Source organism: Gobius niger (genome assembly GCF_951799975.1).
Source record: "Gobius niger genome assembly, chromosome: 3".
Taxonomy (NCBI): Eukaryota; Metazoa; Chordata; class Actinopteri; order Gobiiformes; family Gobiidae; genus Gobius; species Gobius niger.
The window spans coordinates 24,714,395-24,720,394 of record NC_136854.1 but is presented as its reverse complement, the minus strand read 5'-3'; the positions used below and the strand labels follow the sequence as shown (position 1 = coordinate 24,720,394).

Genomic DNA, 6,000 nt, shown 5'->3' with positions numbered 1-6,000 from the left:
TGCTCTACAGGGCAGGGGCCGGATTAAATTATCTCGGCCCACGGGCCATATGTTTGACACCCCTGCTCTAACAGGACCTTCACTTTATTCTGCTGGAGCCAGTGGCATAAGCAAACCAGCTCCATATTTCACAGTTGGTATGATGCACTTTTTTGTTGTCAACAAGGCCTATGATCATAGCCCATCCCTTGCCCATGAGAGTACGGATGGAAATTTGCCTTAGTACATAAAAAAATTAAAAACATGAAGAACCTTATCCACAATTACCACAAAAGACTCCAAGCTGTCATTGATGTTAAAGGGGGCAATACACAGTATTAAAAACTGGGATATGTAAACTTTTGATCAGGGCCTTTTTTTCATTATGATTTTAAAAATATGTTTCACCATAAAAGGCTTCACACCACCACTAACTAAAAACACTAAAAACACGTTTTGTACAACTGTATATTTCCAGTTTATATAAGTCTTCAAATGGTGCCTGTAATTCAACAAATAAAGATTTTGACCCAAACCCGCGGGAGTAGCCTGCAGTCAAGGGCAAATTAAAAGCAAGGATTAGACCATAGTGCCATGGGACTTTCATGCCACACACATCATCGTCATGCAGCTTAGCCCATTTTGTTGGGATGGATGACGCTGGTGAATTTTTAGCCTGTAGTCTTTAGTGTATGTTTTTTTCTTTCTAAAATGACCTTCAGCATATTCTGCACAAGGTGAAGTTCAAAATTAAGTCTAGTTAAGTAAGCGGCATGTTAAGCATTAGTGTTTGGCTTATAATGAATAGCATGTTTATGCCTTGCAGTGGGTGTTTGTCAGTGTTTGTGTCTGTAATTCAGAGCATGCATCATTGGGGCGACGGCACTCTCATAGTAAAGGTGAACGCAGTATAGTAGGTCAGATAGAGTCATCTATGTGGCACAAACCATTGCAAATTATCAACATAGCATCCTTCCAGGTGCAACTATCTCACATGGGAACAAAGCCAAAAGAGGGGAAAAAAATGTTCAGACACAGTGGTGCTTCAACACCATGCCAGCGGCTAAAAAGGGCAAGCAAACAGGGCAGACTAATCCTCCATGTTATCCACACTGTTGGCTGTGCAGCAGATTAGCTTGAATCATGTATCCTCACTATTGTCCATGGAAAATAAGTCTGGTATTAAGCAGTTTTTTAAAATGTAAGTGAATTTTCAGAGTTCACTCCTTTAATGAAGCAGATCGGAAAATCAAAAAGTGCATTGTAGAGATAAGGCACAATAACAACATGGAAACAGTGTTGGATTTGCATGGTAACTAGGCACAACAAGGGATTTTGTTTTTCAGCGAAACTGTCTGCTCCTTTGTTTTTAGTCCAGTTGAATAGATATACCTTTTTTTTTATGATGTTACAAAGTTGACACAAATGTTCAGCCTTGGAAAACCAAGAACATGAATTTGAAGAAATTGTTTCTGTGACAGAGAGAGCAGAGCCATGATTCATTGACCTTTTGTGTCCTCATTGTCACATTCAGCGCCTCTCAGTGAAGAAGTCACTGATGAAAGGTGGTGTGTAATATATTTAGACTCATCCTGATGTCAGTGAAAGGCATTTGAACTTTGAAATGTTACTTTGTTACCTTGTGTCTCTTTAAACTTTTATAAAGGTGCATTTCTTGGCTGCCATCTTACGCAAAATGCATCGTAAATTCCTGTCAGTTACTTCATTGCATTGTGTCTTTGATCACAGCCACAAAGCCAGTTAATCTTCATCCTAGATTCAAAACACAAACCAAGATGACATTAACCACACGCACGCACGCACGCACGCACGCACGCACGCACGCACGCACGCACGCACACACACACACACACACACACACACACACACACACACACACACACACACACACACACACACACACACACACACACACACACACACACACACACACACACACATGTAGAATAGTATAGCTGACCCCTGTAGTCACACTCAGAGAAAGCTGAGCAGTGATAAATGCAACACAAGTCTGTGTCGTTACTGTAAAGACAGGCACTTCTGTCCTACAAGCTTTGGGGAATAAAGTACTTCAGACCTGCATCAGAGATTTTTTTTTTCTTGCTTTAATTTATTTTGTTAATTATAGTTCGAGTCAAAAAACTTGTAGAAGAAAAGTGTAGAAAACTACTCCAGTGAAACAAGTATGTAAATTAGAACTACATACACAGGAGACAATGTTACCAAATTAAAACACAGGCCATTTGAAATGAGTGCTAATTAAAATGACCAATACATTATTATACAGAAACTCGCTAGAGACTTTGACAACAGCATGTGCTTTGTCCTTACATTAACTTTGCACTGTATTACCCTAGATGTATCAAATCAATTATAAATCCGTAGTTCTACTGTGGCTGCCCACTGCTCCTACTTTTGCCCCAGCGGCATTAAAGGATGGGTCAAATGTAGTGCACAAAGTTCCCTAAAGGAGATCAATAACCTTAACATGGTGGTATTGCATTTCATATCTGACTACACAGAGGACTGATCACTATTGCTTAGCTTGCCAAACACTCCTGTATTAACTTTGGACATGCAGCAGTACAACAATAGTGCTCCCTGAAATGTACAATTAAACAGCAGTAAATCAAACCAACCCTACCAAACAAAACAATAAACAGAGCATAGGCTTTTGTCATAGTAATATCTTCGAGCTTAGAGTTGAGCAGACGATGAATGCACTGATATTTCCTGTTATGTCATACAATCAACCCACAGAAACGGCAAATCGAAATGTGGAAGCTTTAAAAGATTGATAAAAGATTTCCCCTGCAGCTACTGGGATCATGACAATACTAAAACTGTCATGATGAACTCATGTGTGATGTCAGTGGACGCAGAGCATTACAGTAACACATCAAAGACACAAAGTGGCTACTTGTGGAAATTACTCACATCAAGAGAAAAGGCCTATACTGACCACAGAACGGCTCATTTTCTCTCTCTTTGCCTCTCTCTCTTTCATAGATGAAACTCAATAGATTGCTTGCCAGTTCTTGTACACACCCTCCACGGTGATAAGTCTTAGCATGCCTGGCATTGGACTTGACTTGTAAGCAAGGAATTATTAACTTTCAAGGAAGCAGAGCATGGACTGAACAGAAGGAAGTACCAAGAAGAGACAGAGCAAAGGTGAGTAACATCTCTAAATGACACATATACTGTAATGCATTTGAAACATTTACATGTTATCTTATGATTTTCTTTTATAGAATGAAACCCTGTCGACAATGATCTGCACAATACTGAACACGCTGCCATGGCTTCTGGTTACTTTCACTTTCTCAGGTAGTGAAAACACTTTTTCATGCAGGGAATTTGACAGAGCAATGACATTTTTACATTTTTAATATGTAATATTTAATTTTAATTTTAATAATGTTTGAAAGTGGCACATTTTAGGCGCTTAAGCTTGAATGCTCATGTCCAACTTAATTTTGAATTGTGCTTCTTTTGGACTCTAGAAATGATAAAAAGTAATTCATTAGGTACTTATAACAATGCTTATGCCCACAGAGAGTGTGACACTAGAAGTCAACAGCCATGTAACAGCAGAATGTGGCAAACAAGTGATCTTTCATTGCAACATATCCTCAGCTTTGAATGGACTGTCCATAAAGCACATGGAGTGGTCTCAGTCCCAAACGTATTGTTCTGTGAACAGTGAGGGATATGTAACCACCACCAATGCAAAAGGGGATTTCCACTGTCGCTATGACAAGGGACACTTGTCTCTTCACTTTCACAAATGGTTGCCGAGACTCTTTGACAGTTCCACTTCCTTCATGTGCATGTGATCCTCCATAAATACACACAAGTGGAGACCAGAGGTCAGAGTCCATATTTGTTCTGTTTAGTAGTATGCAATAGGTTAATGTTGTTTGAAACTCATATCTCTCCTCAGAACACTGGGAGGACGTTAGAGCAGCATGGGACTCCCTCACCCCCACCTGCACCTTCACAAAGGTCTGTCCTGGAGGAGAGGTAGAATGGTTCCAGGACTCCCAAAAGATCACAGATCAATCTCTGATTGCCACAAATAAACATGTTGAGGATGGTGGTTGGATTACCGTCTACAGTTATCTGAACACGCACAGCAGAGATAAACTTTACAACTGTACACTGAAGAGTTCTACTTCTGGGCGGTACTTGACCAGCGCTTTGCTTTGCCCTCCCTCATTATGCGTTAGGTCCCGATCAGCCGCACTGGGACCAGTGTGGACCTCTCTGTGGATCATAGCTGCATTTGTTTTTGAGAAAGATTAATTGTAAAGATTTGTATAAAATATGGCAGCATTACAAATTAATAAGAGCCACGTCTTTACAGAAGCAAAAATAAAATAAAAACAGTGGCACAAGTGTTACTTACTGCACTAAAAGATTTCTGATTGAGTGGTGCCCTCTGGTGTCCTTTGTGGGATATGCTTACTGCGTTTAGCTAAAGGCTATTCTTAAATAGTTACAATACAATACATGTGAGGTGATATAGTAATATATTGATTATAAGACAAAACTATGATTCAAAGCTAAAGAGGGGCCACAGACTCCTCATGTAAAATGAACTATAGTCTAAATTCGCTTTTATTGTTATTTTTGTTTATAAAGTTTATTCATGTACAAGTGATGCTTCCTTTGTTTATTATGCAGTAAGATTCATTATTATAGCCAATATTTATCTTTCTCAGTCTCTTCAACAAAAGAGCACTAGTATTTGCAATTTCAACCTTCCACCACAAGATGTCACTAGATCACAAGGAGAAACACTATTGGATGGCTGATGCTTTAAATGATGCCTTGAATCAGTGAAGTGTGTAATTATAGTCTCATGTCCTATCAATTAATTGTAGTGTAATGGTTATTGTGGGGTAATAAACCTAAAGCCTTTCTCTTACCATTGGCTAAGGTTGTGGCCTATTTAGACTCCAGAAAACAACTTACGGTAAGTGCTGGTTTATCTAAGAGGGCAACCGGTTTTCTGGTCACCTGTTGCCCTGTTATATCACCTCTCAATAAGAAGTTGGCTCCTCTTGCTAGCTGCACCTCATCTTGACAAAATCGACAGCAGGGGGGGAAGCTGCGGCCCGTTTTAACAGAGGGGTATCGGGTCAAGTTCCCATGGCAACGAGGAGCGTGTCCCATGGGGCTGTTATCTCTGCTCCGGAGAGAGGTGACAGCTTGGTGGTCAATGGTCGGCTGAGCGTCCACGGCTCACAAACAGAGGGGAGAGGGAAGTGATCAGAAAGACGCAAGATAAGAGCCCGAGCCACAGACAAACAGTGGGCTGGGACGGGACCCGGGATAGACGGGGAAGTGGAACAGGGAGATAATGGCCACGTTATGTCAACAAAACGCCTAAGACATATGTGGCACTGGTGATGTGTTACCTAATGTTAGCTGTAAATGGGAGCAGCTCTGCCAGTAATTGGACTCACTGTCATGGAAGATTGGAGTGTGGCACCCATGAAAACAAAGGCACACATAAGAATGATGTAAGAGCAGTTCATGCCGTGGGGTTTTCCGTTTTTTTGCAAAGTAGGCAACACAACAGTTACCACAACCACCCTCATATGATGGTTAAAAGAGAACAAAAGGTGAAGGACAATTGACTGAGCATTAAATCTTAGACAAATTTGTGCCAATCAAGGCCAGCTATCTTTCAAAGCAGAAACAAAGCATTAGGTAGGCTACTTATTGGCAAATCACTTGTAGATCGGTGCAGTAGTAAAAAAAAACAAAAAAAAACACAAAGACAAAACATATGGATCTTTATGTAGCATCCGTGCAGTTTATCAACAAAACAATTTTCAGCAAAAATGGAGAGCAGTGCTCAGCTGGAACCCAGTCGATGCTAAGTGTAGAGGCAATAAATATGTAGATGCCACATGAATATATTGTGTTCCACGGCTCTGTGGGCCAATTCAAGCACAAAACTGTATCATGAATAAAAGCAGAGTTTGC

General features: G+C 40.4%; 1 long non-coding RNA gene across 1 annotated transcript; it reads left to right on the top strand.

Annotated features, from left to right (window-relative positions):
* Window positions 1-3,081: 3,081 nt before the first annotated feature.
* On the top strand, window positions 3,082-3,828 carry LOC306960225. The gene is made up of 3 exons (XR_013792665.1): window positions 3,082-3,174; window positions 3,255-3,330; window positions 3,559-3,828. It is a non-coding gene; the product is annotated as an uncharacterized lncRNA (long non-coding RNA).
* Window positions 3,829-6,000: the final 2,172 nt, after the last annotated feature.